Below are 17,369 nucleotides of genomic sequence, written 5' to 3' on the forward strand. Positions count from 1 at the left end.
ACGCTCTAATCATAAAAGATCAAAAAAGTAAGCCATTTCTTTGAATTAACACTTCACCACGTCTGACGTCTCAGGAGCATGCACTGTCTACTGTTTTTCTGCTTTGACCAGTGATGAAATGTTTTGACCAAGTGTGGAAGAAAAACAGAAATGGTCCAGTACTACTAGAAAGCCAAAGGTCACAAAGGCTGAATGTTTCCTAATCTTGTGTTCAAAGAAAAAGAGCAGCTGAGAGGATGCATACCAGATCCCTCTGCTTACTGTCACTGTGGCACATAAGCACTTACTCTTGAGTCACGTAACAAGGGATAGCAATAAGGGAGCATCTTATAAAACAATCTTAGAAAACCTTACCATCTAAGCATGCATGCACTGGTGTATTCTGGAAGGCAGGGTAGATCACATGATAAAGGAGAATCTATGGCGTTTATCTGCTTTCAAGGAAAAGTGCCCTCTGAGAGAACCCATTTGAAAAGGAATCCACACTATGTACTGCACAGCGTGAGGGCATCTTTCTAACTTTGTTCAGTAGGCACACCCTAAACCAGGAGATGAGCTTCTGGCTTTTTCTGTAAGTATGTGAAAAGCCAGGACTCTGGTTGCAGAACAAAACCAAAAGCACAAGTTTCACTCATCAGTTGCACAGGACTTGACGAGCCTCAACCTATATTAAACATACAGGCACAGAGCAGAAATTATAGAATCATTTAGCTAACTTAGAACTCTGAATTCACATTACTTCAAAATAATTTTAAATTGCTATAGTCACCATCTTTAAATAACAGAACAAAAATGATACAACTAATCACAGTGATACAAAAAATAGGCAGCAAGTCCTGTTTTCTACTTTTCCATATCTGATTTGGAATAATGAGCTCAGATAGCATCAAGAAGCCATGTCAAAAGCCTGCAACTTTCAAAAAGAAATAAACACTGTAGACGAGACTATGGTAAGTTTCAGAAAATAAAGCAAATCATTTGTGAAATTGTCACAGTATGCACAGACAGGCAGAAGGGAGATATGTCACACTTGAGTTAGAGCAAAGCTAATTTAAGTATTGTGAAGCTAATGTCAGGAAAATTAATTCCTGACATTTTCTTGAGTGTGAGTAAGGAAGAGTGTAAGCAAAAATGTTTCAAAGTCATTAATGTTAATAAAACATCCTGCAACTGATGAAACTTTTCGCCTCATAACTTAAAATGCCCTAAAAATAAACTGAAGGTGCATCAATAAGCTGTTACAACCTCATCAAAAACATTCCATGATATCCCACATCACACACTAAAGAGAAGTGAAATTTAAATTTAAATCCAATTTTCCTCAAAAGCCAAAAAGATAGTCCTTTCTAACAGTGAAGATGATGAAAAACAAAGAACAAATTACTCTTGCATTAGTTCTAAGTTGTTATAAAAAAATACTATTTTAATTAACGATAGAAAGAATCGCAAGTACAACGTGAAGCTGCTGGGATGAATTGGATATGTGAAGACCTACACTTCTGTGATGATTGCCATCTGAAACACCTCCATCTGAAAAGTGCAAGCATTATGATGAGAAGGAAGTGCAAGCTTTATGATGTCTGAAACTGATAAAAGATAAGTTGAGTCAGCATGAGCAGATCAGTTTTTATCTTCATGGAATATCAGGGTATCAAGAGGTATTGTGCCAGCCCTATTTCTAAATCATGCAAAAGCTGCAGAAAACCATGATGACTTGAAAAGATACATTGGAACCAAGGACTTACGACTTCCACTGTCTACCTGTGTGCTCATCATCCAGTTCAAACAGCTCTTTCTTCCCTAGTTAAAAACAAAACTCCAGCATTTTGAAATAAAGCAAAATAAACTTTCTGAAAAATTTGCCAGCCAGTTCTGTCTGTCTTAACACAAAGCATTTTTTCTGTATTTCTGTATGGCAATTCAATGAAGAGTGTTAAAACAAAAGTGAGAGTATCAGGATATGCTTTCATGCCACCTTCCCCTTTATGAGAGAAAGCACAACTTTGATGTACAATATGCTACCGACTAATTACATAATTTCATATATGTTGTCTAATATCTCTTGTTCTTCATATCAATTTAAGTTGTCCAGACTTTGAGCAACATAAATTGAACATTTTTCTTTTTGCCACAGAGAATGCAACCTTAATGATATTCTTACCAATTTTCTGCAATTTTTTTCTGTGAAAGAAAATCATTTAAATTTGTCTTGATACAGTTTGAGTTTTGTTGTAGCTGAAGTGTACAAATCTAGAAAACAGCTCATGGACAATCGCAAATGACAGTTCATCTTGCTTCCCTGCAAAATATCTCTGTGTGCTGCAGCAGTGCTTATCTGCACAGTTACTGGTATCTACAATAGAAACTGTGATAATCATACAATTTGACTAACATCTGATGCAAAGACATAGGTTCTGGGAAAACAGTCTTCGGTTACAAGAACAACTTTGATCTCAGAAAACATAAAAGCAGCTTATGAGTGTTTTTAAGGATGAAAAACCTTTAGCAATACTCTTAACCTTTCTTTTCCCTCAGTTTTTGTCTGTAAAGATTTCACCTTGTTTGAAGAAATGAGACCACTGAAATAATTGCTGTTAGTTCAGTACATTGTTAAAACAACAGGTCTTACAAGTTCCATTCAGTTGTTGCCTAACACAAGCAGTGACTGCGGTCTGTGGATGCCTGGGATTTTGGCCTGGAAAGGTTTCTAGACCTGAAAAATCTGTTTCTGTTCAGTCCTGACTGTTGTGAGAAGCTGCTATCTAACACATTGACTTCATCGGCAACATGGTATCTGCAATGTCCTGGTGACATTACCTGGTAGACTAAGTATTTTGAAAGCAAACCTGAAAGACTGGACTCTACATAACCAAGCAACAAGGACCTTATAATTACAAAAAATGGCCAGAAGTCCTTATTGCTTCCCATATGCAACCTGACAAGTTTGGCTGGAGATTGAAGAGATGTCCCACGTTCACTGCACTGATTCAGGATGTAGCTGTGCCTGAGAAGACAGCTACCTCTGTTGAGTTTCAAAACCCAGTCCACTTTCTGCAGGCAGCCACCATGACCTCAATGCACCCTTCTCAATCCTTCTTCCCTTTAACTTGTTCAGCAGAGAAACCAGGACAGACATGTCTCACTGTTGCTGTGGATTTCAAGGTAGTGGGTTCCACTTCTATCATGCAGTCTGGGAGCAGTAGCTTATCTCCCTACCTGAAATGTAGAAGAGCTGTGAAGAAAACCCATATTCTAGTGGATTTTCTCCACTCTGTCTGCAACCTGAACGCACAAAAAGGATACTGTTTCATGATTCTTGCATTCACCTCTTCCACTGTGCTAAGATCTGCAGGAAACAGTGCATGTCCAGTGTATTGGTACCCCTGGCAGGTGATAATGTAGTCATTTGTAATTTTAGTGCTGAAGCCTGTGACTTTAGAAGAGTGTTGAAAGTTTGGCCAGAGCCTCAGCCAGTTTGTGCTGGATTGAGCTATTGCCCTTGACATAGCTCAGATATTGCATTTCATTCTCTGGTCTTGAAGCTGCTACTCCTTGTAAACATTAATCAGTCTGGAAAATGGACACGTGCAAGTTTAGCTCACCAGCTTTTGGGTTGAGTGGGGGAGAGATGATCTGAATTTCTCCCATATTCTACTGATTGTTCAGTGGATCAAGTTAGTGGTAGTGAGATCCCCCTGGCAGGTGAGAACCTAACCAAGCTCACACTCAGTCCAGTACACTAAAGACAATTGTCAATTTTTATTACACAAGGATAATGAAAAATGTAAGACACATTGTACTTACTACTTGGCAAACATTAAAGTGAAAAGGACATGCAGCCTTTCGACAAATGCAAGTGATCATAAATTATAGACTACTAAGTGATATAACATCACATAAAGACTAAATCTGATTAAACCAACATTGCAACTGAAACTTTTAAGAGATGAAATGGATTAATTGTTTATGAGACTAGCGTACATTCATTTATGCACCATTCTGTTAACATCTCTTCATTTTTGGAGCCAGTCCACCTTCCTCTACACTAATTTGTTCCGGGAGGAAAAGAAGAAACACGGCACTTTGGCTCAGACTGAAGTAAAGATTCATTCCAGAAATGAGAGATGCAAAGACAAGATCTCGTAGAATTTCTTAAACATCTGCAATATCATTTCTGTTGCATGTCCTTTACAGTCCTGTGTACACTTAGGAATGAGTCGAGGGAGAGAAACCTATACCAAAGTGTTTCAAGTCAAAGATCTAAAAATTGAGGTATTCAAGTACAAAGCAGACCTGAAAATACTGGAGGAAGGTACGGAGCAGGTGATCTGGTGACATGCACAGCTTTTATAAAAAGAGCTTCCCTGCAATGATTTAAAAATATGTCCTACTAATTAATTTTATCTTTCTCATTATAGATTCATAAATTCTGTGGCCAGAAACATCACTAAAATAATCTGTGAACACAGGCCAGAACACAGCTTTATTCATCTTTCCAAAACACAGACCTGTTGGACAAAGGCTAAAGAACACCTGCACTTGAGAAACCATGCCACACCATCCTTCCATTAAAAAAAAGGAAAAAAAAAAAAGACTAACACTTCATATGTAGTCCAACCAATTGATGGAGAAATCAACAGTAGCCAAAAGCAGTGGGAGATCAATGGGCTTAGAGAACCAAAGCTAGACTAGAGGTTGCGTTTAAGGCTCCTTGGCTTGTCTGTTTGGAAATTTTCTTCTTGTTAAGGCTGCAGCATCAGCACAAGAAATGTACCCCACATTATGAGACAGGGAATTCAGGCAGGTTAAAGAGGGACTGAATTATTTGCTATGTTTGTGCGGTATTTCAGACACTGTCCATGAAAAAGGTGCCCACAATATTTCCAGGGAATGATAAGTGCAACAAAAATAAATCCATCACACTGATTGCTGATTACTACATTATAAAAAGTAACCAGTTATGCAAATATAGGCAAGTCACCTCACAGAGCCTCACATGGGCAATGTGTGCAAATAATGAAGAATCTCTGCTCAATAATTTGGGAGCTTATGTTAAAAAAGACCACCCAGATCTTATAGTCATGCCACTTTTTCACATGCATGCAATTTAGTTATTAATGATGTAGGCAATTCCAGCCTCTGCTAGCATGTCACACACTGGTGCAAAACACATTTGGTCTCCTCATACAAGTTGTCTTCTGGAGTCAGGTTACTCAATCAGCTAGTGAAAACCACATTCTGATGATAATATGATCACCCACATAGCTGCTTGCTCATACCTCCTGCCCCCAGTGGGATGAGGGGAGAAAATAGGAAGAGCAAAAGCAAGAAAACCCGTGTGTCAAGATAACGACCATTTAATAAGTGAAGGAAACAGGAAAAGAAACAAGTGATGCAAAGGCAGTCACTCACCACCACCCATAAACAGACTGATGCCCAGCCAATCTCTGAGCAACAGCCGTCTCAGAAGACAAAACCCCACCAGTTTTCCATTGCTGAGCTTGATGTTACATGGTATGGGGTACCCCTTTGGCCAGTCTGGGTCAGCTGTCTCAACTGCCCACCCCCCACCCTACTTTCTGAGGGGATAGTGGGACAAAAGAAAAGGCCCTGATGCTATGCAAGTAGTGCTCAGGAATAGCCAAAAGACTGGAGTGTTTTCAACAGTGTTGTCTTCAACACAACACTGTAGGGGGTGCTATGAAGAAAGTGAACTTCATCCCAGACACATCCAGTAAAGCAATCAACATGCATGTCTATTTTATGGTCTTGATATACAGGCTTGATTCAGTTCATTCTTACATTGCTGTGGCAATTTTAGACTTGAATGTATATCTTGTTCTAATAGGAAAAACAGAGCTCCCCTGCACACTAAAGTAGGGACAACTCTTTGAAATTTGGTCTTCACTTCTTTCTTTGCTCTCCATAGTGTTTATGAGGACAGACAAGTTCAATTCTTGAAAACAAAGTTGTGCTCTATCCCAGTCATTCCTAGAAAACCTGTGCTATAATCAGGTTAGACCTTCTGCTGACTACAACCTACACAGCTTTACTTAAAAGGCATAGAATAGAGGAGAATTATTCATTTAAATGATGCCTTACATTTGTTTGCAACCTATTTATATTTATAAATATTACTGAAGCTTGCAGTGGTGCTTCTAGACATGAAAATTACGGCACCAAGGTTAGCATCTTCATTTGAGTAACAACACACTTCACAGTGATTGCAACATAGCTAATAATACATGATTCTGAACTATAAAAAATTTAACAGCATAGAATCAACACTGGTCATATAAACCAAATACCATTCAAACACAGTTAATTAGACCAACTTTTTTTTTTTTTACAGTAGGATATAATTAAATTTACTTAATTTAGTCACATGAAAGCTCTGATCATAATTAAAATTTAGACCATTTTAAAATTAACTTACAACTAAATATGCAGAGTGGAGTAAACAAGAAACAAAACCACTCACTGAATTCCAAGAAAACAATGTAAAGGTTTGGGTTTATTCATTTATTTGCTTCTTTTTGTAATAACATGATCAAAGTTGGACTCTATAAAACTGACTATAGAAACAATATTCTGAATTTTGATTTTCACACTGACTCAGTGACTTAAAAATCAAATTCATAACATTTTCCTTTAATTAATCCCCTCTTAGGTCTTCTCCTTCTGAATTACATTACATGCCTTACATCACATTCAGTAATTCAGGCAGGAATTCACTCATGGCAATCTAGGCAAACATTTAGCACACTCTTTGTTTTAAGCATAGGCTTTTAAAAGTCAGCCTCAGAATTTTTCTATTACACACTTTCAGAAGTGATAGAAATGCCTGCTGAGCCAAATGTTTGCCTTCCCTATGCACTCCGTTGTCTGTCACACCAGCAGAGCCTCGAGAGAGAAGGGGGACTATCTCTGAACTTGTAGAGATGTAAGAGAGACCTGAAATGAAAATGAATATTTATAGTGGGGTGACAACAGAAGAGAATTTTTAGAATATGGAGGTTTAACTGAGAATGGATTTAACAAAGCATCTGGGAGATTTTTGGTGTCTATGTTATTACACGGGGACAGTTTTCAGTCACCAGTTCTTCAGAACCCATCTGTAAAGCAGAGATAAAGGTTGCCTCCTAAAACTGAGGCGGTAAATACTGTCATCCAGCTATTTTTGAGGAGTCAGGGACCCAAGGCAGACAGCCCTCAAAGGACAGAGCTATCAGACAAGGCTATGACTAAATATTTAGAGATCAACAAATAACAGGATTAAGCAAAACTAAGGTAACTTTAGATGGGATGAGGTGACAGAAGGGTCAGCAAATGTCCAGCAGCGTAGGTACCAGACTACTGTACCGCTAACAAATTTTACTGTTTAAATGTTCTCAGTACATTAATTATTATTTTAAGAAAATTAACAGAAACCAACTACACTGAAAATGAAAAGCAACATTTTCTTAAATTACAGATCTACCAAAACACAGATTGAAATTGTTCAATTAAAAAAGAATTTAATGCGGATAATCAGTTACAGAGTGAAACATGTAGCCAAAGAGCTGTCACAGTAATAAGAAAACAAATAGCAAGAGAGATGATGTGTACCAGATGTAGTTAAGGAATAAGTTAAAATTATTTAAGCAATTCTCTTTGGGAAGACCAAAAAAGAGGAAGATCCTGGCAGCTGTATCAAGGCTGCTTAGGTAAAATGTAGAGCTATCCCAAGCAACACAGTTATTGTTGAGTTTTCCCTATGTATTCAAAAGGTAGTTCACATAAACTTTTGGAAACATTAGAATCTCACTTAACACAGATTACTGAGTAATTTCTAGATACTAAGTGGACATTTATAGAGCAACCTAGTAGTCAGAGCCTTCTGCAGTGAAGACCCCTATTTTTCACCTTCTTAAACGTGAAAGGACACAGACCCCCAGCATCCATTTCCAAAGCAAGACCTCTAACCACCCAGTTTAAACTACTGTTTGATAGCAGCATCCTTCCTATGGAAACAATACAAAAAACACACACACAAAACTCAGGGTATCAGAAAGATTTCAAGTGAGAGCAAGTATAACAGCTGTATAGAGACAAGCCTGAAGCTCTGACTCCAGGGCTGCATTAATCAGCTACTAGACAGAAAACAAGTAATTTTGAGCAGTTGGAAGGCCGTGCCACTCCTCATGACATTTGTGAGGGACCACGTGCCTGCCAGTTCAACTCTGAAGACTACACAATGCTGAATTCTGGATGCATAACGTGCCTGGAAGAAGAGGGTGTTTAGTGAATGTGGACACTTCGAGATCAAGCACTTGTGACTAGAGGTTGTAGATCGTACTGGTTGGTTCGTACCCAGAAACCTAAGTTGTCTTTTAGGAACATTGACCTAGTGTAGCTATGTGTAATTTTCCATGTACAGCCCATTTCAGCAGCATTAAAAAATGCACTATTTTCTTCTCTATTGCCAATTAACTAGTAAAACTTATGAGTTCAGATGATTCAGGAATCTTTTGTATGCCTCTGTGTATTGCATCAAAGTTCTGCTGACCTATATTCTCTGTTTTTTCTCTCAATATTGTCTCTTGCACCATGTCTGGAATGGCTTGTAATCCATTTATTTTTTGTCTCCCTGAAGCTGCTGTCTTCTGCCCTTCATCTCCAGACTATTCAGCAGTGGCTCCCACTGGCCTGTGCTTCTGTTTATCTGTACAGCCCTGAAGGGTTTCATCCTTAGACACCCACTCCAACTTCATTCTTGTTCTTCCTTAGTCTTTGCAGGCAACTGTTGCAACATAATGCAGACCTCACAAACCTTTTCCTTCAACATAAGCAGCAGCAAGGGAAGAAGCAGGAAAGAAGAAGAAAAAAGCCCCTCTGTTTCCCTAAGAGCTGCAACTCAGAAATTATGATCTGAATTCTGTATGCGCTACAGTAACCAGAAAAAGAGTATTTCTTTTCAAAGCTGCCACAGAGGTCTGGGTTTTGGTTCTCCCCACCCCATTCTCCCCACTTCGCCTTTTTTTTTTTTTCCCCAATAATGTGCAGAACCAAAATCAAGAAAGGTTAATTCCTACAAAAATGTTAAGTGCTACCAATCTACTTTTGACTGGAAAACTGTTGTAAACATTCATACACTGCAGCAACTTTCTGGGCAGAAATAATGAGAATATCTGGCACTTACTAAATGTTAAGAATAGGTCAACTTCCTTCTTGAAACAAAAAGCGTTGACCCTAAAAACATTGCAAGTGCCTCGAAGCTGATGGACAGCCTGGAAACCTTTACGTTCTTCTTATTTAATCTCTCTCTCTAAGCACAAGTGGATATAGTACATTACATTCATACGCTTTATATAGGATTTATATCACAAGGTTTGCAGGTTTTTTGGGCCACAGATTGCCTTTGGAGAGTATGACAGAACTCTTGACTACCCACACTGACTGACTCCTGCTCACTTATTAAACATTACAAGTGCTTAACCTCTGCGAATGACAACTAAGATCTTTAAAGGTAGCAGTCAAAAAGGTATGTTTAAAGGCATTTATAGCAGGTACATACACCAATTACCTATGTTGTCAGTAGCAGCTCACTTTAGTAGCAAAAAAGAGCATTAAAAATCAGAACAAAAAATGTGTTCTAGATTTTTTTTTTTAATCCCATTTTCAAATAATGAAATAAAGCTTCACTATTCAGAATTACAGGTCTGTATCCCTTTTGAAAGGGCAGATTTTTGTTCCATTGAGGTCGGCTGGCATTTTCCTATTTCCTTGAATTTCATCAGAAGCAGAACAGCTCCCCGTCCCCCCCCCCCCCCCCCCCAGCCTCCAGTTCCACTTATCCTGCAAGGAACTTTCTGCCTCGTACATGGCATTCTGCATGTATGCCTCTTAATTCTTTTAATAAAACAAAAATCACATTTCTGAGATAAGAAAAAAGGCAACTTTAATTCATGTGCTACCAGGTCAGGTATGAATTGACAAAAACTGGGTAGTGAACATCAAATCCCATCTAATGATTAAATAATTAGATTAAATTAAATTAAATAATACTGAATTATCTGTGGTCTAAAATGGTGCTCATATGAACAATTTAGGGCCATGTTTATTCACACAGAAATTTCCTGTCAAGCATCTAACTCAAACATACCTTAGGAGACTTAGCAGTCTTAGCAAACTTCTTGCATCATTCATACCTCCCTTTTATAAAGCCTTCTTATGCCTGGCCATTAGTCAATACACCATAATGTTCTTGCCAATGTTACTAGATACTCAGAAATAAAGATGATTTACATTCCTTTAGTCCCCAAAGTCTACTACTTTAAACACTTCAGCAGTCTCCTCTCCTCGTCTTCTGCAGATGTCAATGCAGTGTCTGAGCTGATGTGTGCAATGGGTCCAGACCCCACCTCACATAACAGATGTTACCAGTAGCTCCCTCCCAGCACTCTTCTCCTCTACCCTTTCACACTCCTTCCTCCACCCTTCTCCTTGAAGTCTTTGAATGTTACTTCCTTTCCTATTTCAATGATTTGCCTCTGTCATTTTATCAGGAAGATTTTTATCACCTGTAGAGGATGGACTTTAGAACCTTCCATGAACACAGAAGCATGAAATGCATCAGACTCCCACGGACATGGGTCCCGTCTGTCATTTTAAACCCCCGCTTGTGTGTCTGAATCACCCTACTGACTTCTTGCCTGGCTATTTGCTCTTCCTGGGGTTGGAGCAATGTGTGGAATTTTCAGCTTTATTTTCTCTGCTGTTTGGTTGGTTGTTTCTGATTTCACTTATTACTTCAGGCATCCTTAATGATTTTTATAGGCCTTACATTTCAGATTTATACTATTTCATAATTCTGTAGCCTGTTTTTGTAGTCTTGGCCTTCAAAGCAACAGTGCATTCGTAGGAGAGCATGATCAGGCAGTACCTGGTTGACAGGTGTGAAGCTCTGCACTTACGCAGCAGTCCTTTCATTTGGCTGTGCACTGTAGGAGTAGGATGAGGAACTTCTGATCACAATTCAGGATTTACTGTTACTAATCATGCTGATATAATCAATGTGTCAGCTCATGTGTGCTGGCAGCTCCTGGTGATAACCTAGCAGCAATACAAAACCACAAGTAGCTTAATCCTACTCATGAAGTAAGGTATGGTTATAAATATACTGTTTCTAATAAAAAAGGCAACTTTTATGTGAAAACAATTATTAATACAACTATACCAAATAAAAGAAAAAAATCACACCATTAACTAGCATTTATCCTAATAGAACTGTTTTGGCATAGATTAGAATTTTGATTACAATGTATCAGTTTTGTGAAGTTTTAACCGCCCTTTTGTATTTTAGGTGACAACATTTTTCCTTATTTAACACAAATATTGAAAATATGTCATTCTTCTTTCTCTGAGGTATTATCTTTTCTTTTTTATCTCTTACTGCCACCTGAAACTAGCATTCCTACACCCTTTTTATGTTGCACAACTTCCAGAGGGCTGTTTTTCACAATATATGAATCAAATACAGCATGCAAATGCATTTTTGGAAAAGGATGGCATCAGCATTTCTTGGAGATATTACATTACTTTTCTGTATCTTTTATTCTGCTCTCTTTCTTTCCTATGTGTGTATGACTGACTGTGCCTTTCTTTTTTGTAGGTAGTGAACTCCAGCGGCACCCCTGAAAGAATATTCAGAATTCTGAATGCTACTTCAAGTTAGCTTTTTGTGGAGTTGGTCTTCTGTACTGTCCTTCAAACTGACAGCTGAAAATGCATTATGAAACCACCAATTACCTTTTCCCTCTCCTATTATAGACTTAAAACTACTTATGGCAGCATCAGGGTCGTGCAAAGACAGTGGGATACTCTTTGTGCAATCAAAGCTAAGACAAGGAGTTGGCTAAGCTTTAGAAACAATCACCATATAGTGCTGATGTTCTTGAAGACAATAGGTTTGTCACAATTTATATTCTCTCACTGTTTGATACAGTGCACAGAACATTCCTGTCAGCAATATAAACATTCTAAACTCAAGAAAAACAGTAATTGGGCCACTTCAAAATTTCTGGTATAACTTCATGCATCGGTTTGTCAACATAAACAGTGTTGTTATTTTGTATTTATATTCAGGATGTCCTTAAAATGTCCAGGCAGGATCCATGAGAGTCTTGCTATGCTGTAAGCGTTTTACCAGGATTCAGAATATTAGTCCTAGCAAGTTCTAGCAAGGAAGACAAACAGTAATAGAGAGGAAAATACAAATAATGATCAGATCTCATATTTTCTCATTCCGTCACCCTGTATCAACCCAGTAAATGTGTCAGACTTTCTTACCCCAAAAAATTCTATTTTATTGACGTGCATCTCAACTGCTTGTTCAATCCCCCAAAAACAGTTAAAGACCAACAAAGAAGATACTAGAAATTAATCCCAAAGAAACAAAGCACTCATTAAAGCAGATTAAATAACTTCATCTGAAGTTTGTCATGTAGCCATGTGTTACAGCAAGTAGATAAGAACAATATAGAAAGAAATCACATATTATTGCAATATAAAGTTTCAGCTTTCTTTTGAGGGAAAAAAAAGAGCAGAAGGTATACCACCTCAGTCCACAGTTCTTGCTACCATTATTTTATCAGTACTTGTATGATGCAATTGCTTCTGGTCAAGCCTGTTTTAAAACTTTACAAATGAAAAGTCCCAGTTCCACCTACTTTTGAAAATTCTTGTCTGTGGTGCTTTCTTGCTACTGTATTTAACTCAGAGTGACTAATGTCAAATAAGCTTGTACTGTCTGAATGTCACTTGCTCATTTTCTTCTAAACTCCAGTACCTCAGATTTCTAACGTTATATTAGTTATTGTACTAAAATCCACTAAGATTAACACCATATAGTAGATTTGCATGTTAATTAACAGCAAACACACATTCATTTCACTTCATCCACTGCCATTTCAATAAAAAAACACACCTAATCTCCACCAGTGATAAATGTCAACATTTGCAATGCACATAACAGCTATGGACACGCCATCTGTAACCTCCCTGCCCTCCTCCCTGTTCTAGCATTTACACTGCACTGTTAAAACAGCTTAAGATTATATGTTTTCTTGAAATAGGTAAGATGCTAATGGCAGAGTGTAACCTCATCCTTAAAACTTCTCTGCTGTCTGAAAACTGCTGCGAACGTGGCAACAATCTTTTAAAAGGATTCTGAGGGATCCAAGGAACTACAGACCTCTAAACCAGATGTTATTAAATAAGTTAGCAGAGACTACATTAAAGGGCAGAATTAGTAAACTAGTTGCAAGTTGCAAGTTTCTTTGCAAGAGCCCGTAAGAGTTCTGCAAAGGAAAGTCCTGTTCTACCAACCTCTTGGACTTCTTTGAAGTGGTCAGCAAGTATGTGGTCAATCTGCTTGATGTAACCTACCAGGGCTCTTGAGGAAACTAGTCAGCCACGGGATAAAAAAGGGTCCTAGTACAAACGAAAAATTTTAAAAGAGAGGAATAAGAGGGTGGAAGCAAATAGTCAGTTGTAGTAGGTGGAGTACTTCTTAAAAAAGGAAGTCAACAGTGGAGCTGCACAAGAGTGAGTGCTGAGTCCTGTGCTGTTCAAAGTGTTCAAGAATGGGGTGGGAGAAAAGTAAGCAGTCAGCCACCAAAGTTTGCTGGTGACACAAAAGTAATTAATGTTAAAATATATATAGTTATATTAGTGTTACTATAACAATATAACAGTTGTAGTAGAGGCAAGAACTGACTGCAGAATTACAGAAGGCCCTTGTGAGACAAAGTGTGAGCAATAAGCTGGCAGATGAAATTCAAGACAGGAAAAGTGTGCACATGAGGAAAAATAATACTAACCTCACACATCATCATGGCGTCTGAAGTCACCCTTCATGAGTAATCTTGAAGCTGTGACAGTGCCATGGTCACACAGTAGCTCAGTGCTTGGTGGCAGTCACAAAGCAAGTAAAATGTTAGCTGAAAAAGCACTTTGAAAACAGAAACACTGAGAGCTAATAACTGCACAAACCACTTCTGGGTATTTCTGTGTTCTTATATACTGTTTTCTGCTAGGCAATTTACAAAAGTTGTCTCGGAAAAGATGGTAACTATCCAATGTCTTTAACCAAATATTTCAATGTAATTTATACTGTCTTCAGTGGACACCTTTATCTTCCTTCCGACAAGCAATAACTAAAACTCCATGTTTTTGCTGGAGTAACTTCTTGCAGAGAAAAACTGTGACAGGAGTTTGTGTATTATATATTAAGAGCACCTTTTTTGTTCTTTTTTTTTTTTTTAATGCAGTTTTCTTCAATTTATATACTGCAGACAATCTTGAAAAACAGGTCAAATAAATAGCACATAGGAAAACCCATTCCATTTTTTCAACCAAGGTCAGTAAAATGCTAGTACCTGAGTATCCCCAAGGAACTCTGGCACCAGAATTAATTTTAATCAAAGACAAGAGCAAGCTTATCCTCTACCTATATGGTTGGCTCTCTGCAGAGTCCAAAACTAACAGTGAGATATATCTTCCTAAAATATATGTGCTTGCATCATTAGAAAAAAGAACCTGAAATCTTATGTGTCCTCCTCCTAGTTGCAACACCAGCCATACAAATCCTAATGGTATTGTGCAATTTTTAAATTCTATTTGGCATGCTCCAAGGAAACAGATGTAATGGTGGAAAACCCACAGGATCACAATTTAGTTGCTTTTGCAAGAAGGTTCAAGAAGCTGTGACCATTTCCGAGATCTCAGAAACAAAAACAGGTAACGCAGATTTGTACTTTCTTGTATCTTCTATATTCTCTTGGTGGGATTTTTTTACCCCAGTCTGATTGTCCTTTAAAAAGTAGAGTCCAGCTTTAAAATAAGTCTTAAAGATATCTTTTAGCCATTCCATTTCCTTGATTAAAAGTATCAAGGAAACAAGGAAATGCCGAAGTGGGCAAAACACTTGTATCCTAAGCTATATGATAAATTCTAGTATGAACAAACATACCATTCATACGCCTCCTACATTATTTAGCCAGTTTAACAAATGTAAATTAAGTACTTGAAGTCAGCAAGATTAACTATAATAGATGAGGCTTACAAATGAGTAATTCTGTACAGCTGCCATTTGCTCAATATTATAAAAGCGCTCTTAATTTGATTTAACACATCTGTGAAGTGACTTCATTCCATAGATTTATTATTTAAATTTGCATTTTTTTCTGCTTACGGGAGGGAAAAAAGAGCCAATTTCACTTGGAAATTCTCATTTATTAGGCTGTTATATAAATCTCTTCCACAGTGCTTTGTGATGCAACTACTAGCAACACCAGTGAACAGGATTCTATAGTAATCAGGGGTAAATGAATAGCTCTGAGTGACAAACCACTAAGGCTTTTGTTTTGCTGTGTCACTCCCCCTCCCTCTCCCAATATACCCCTGGTTATTCTTCTACTGTCAATTTGGAAAACCTAGGCAGGTACACATGTTTGTATGATTTATTAATCAGATTAAAGTAGAGAGAGACTCTCAAGAAATGCCACCTTGTTTAGTGATTTAGCACTCTTCTATTATTTTGAGTGCAAGCCCTCCATCCATTTAACAAATAATGCAATCATCCATGATCATCTTCCCTGGTGCAATAGTTCTATTTCTTACCTGGTATAAGTACAAGTAATTTCACTGGCTTCAGTGAGGTTAATGCAGAGCATTCTTAGCTCTACCATGCTATGGTCAATATTATCCTGGCCATAAGGCATCTTTCCAATATTAAAAATAGCTTAGTTCTAGCTAAAAAGATCATAAAAAAAATAATAACTAGAGGAAAAGTTACCTTTGTATATCACCCATGAAATTGTGAGCTTAATGCCATGAAGGACAAAAGGTCTGTAAACATATTATTGACGTTACTGACAGACTGTAACAGGTCACAAGGTTTTTCATAAACCTGTAGTATGTGTACTGCATATCTGAGGAATGAAAAGCTTCAAAATACATTCACAAACAAATTCTCCAATTCAGCACAGTTATATTTATTTGATTTCAATTCCTTAAAAGTCATACTGTGTTGATCAACTATTTTAGTACGTAATGACAGACTTAGAAAAGCAGTTCAACACCTATGTGTCACCTAACTTTTGTCAGTGCAGTGAGGCAATTGATGCATGGTGTTGGAGGCATTTAGTATCTGTCTACATGGGCAGCAAATCAATTACCAAATTACAGAATATTCTGAGTAGGTCTCACAATACCCTTTCCAATATGCCGTTCATCATTCCATGGAATAATTCACTGACCATATGGCAAGAGACAAAAGGAGAAAGCATGGCGATAAAACTGGCAGTTATTTCACTCATCTTAGCAAAAGATGGCTTAGGTCTGAGTCTTATCTCCAGTGCAATATAAATATTCACATATGGTATAGGTCCTAAGCTTTATTATTATTTTATTACTAATTGTTAAACTGGAATCTGGTCTTTTCCTTTCCCAAGTACTGGGTTCCCCTAGCTACTGGGCAGAAAACCTTCTCCATCTCTCACTTATTACAGGCTCCCAAGTCATTAAGGCATTTTTATTCTGTTTGTCTAGCTCCCTGATACAACTCTGTCGTGGTTTAAGCCCAACCGGCAACTAAGCACCATACAGCCGCTCGCTCACTCCCCCCAGGTGGGGTGGGGGAGAGAATCAGAAGAGTAAAAGTCAGAAAACTCATGGGCTGAGATAAAGTCAGTTTAATAGGTAGAGCAAAAAAAACTGCATGGAGAAGCAAAGCAAAAGAAGGAATTCATTCACCACTTCCCGTCGGCAGGCAGGTGTTCAGCTATCTGCAGGGAAGCAGGGCTCTATCACATGTAACAGTTGCTCCAGAAGACAAACACCATTACTCCAAATGTCCCTACCTTCCTTCTTCCTCCCCCAGCTTTATATACTGAGCATGACATCATATGGTATGGAATATCCCTTTGGTCAGTTGGGGTCAGCTGTCCCGGCTGTGTCCCCTCCCAACTTCTTGTGCACCCCCAGCCTACTCACTGGTGGGGGGGGTGAGAAGCAGAAAAGGCCTTGACTCTGTGTAAGCACTGCTCAGCAGTAACTGAAACATCCCTGTGTATCAACACTGTTTTCAGCACAAATCCAAAACACAGCCCCATACTAGCTGCTATGAAGAAAGTTAACCCTATCCCAGCCAGAACCAGCACAAACTCAGAGGAGAATTATCTTTAAAGCTGTGAGAAACTTGAGACACTTAGCATCACGTGGTAAAGTTTTTTTCCCCCTCACTTTTGCGGTAGCAATGGAGCAAATTTGGAAGTTAATCTCAGTAAACTTCTGGGGGTGCTAACAACACAGTTACACATTCTGGT

This window comes from Gavia stellata, chromosome 5 (genome assembly GCF_030936135.1).
Source record: "Gavia stellata isolate bGavSte3 chromosome 5, bGavSte3.hap2, whole genome shotgun sequence".
Classification (NCBI taxonomy): Eukaryota; Metazoa; Chordata; class Aves; order Gaviiformes; family Gaviidae; genus Gavia; species Gavia stellata.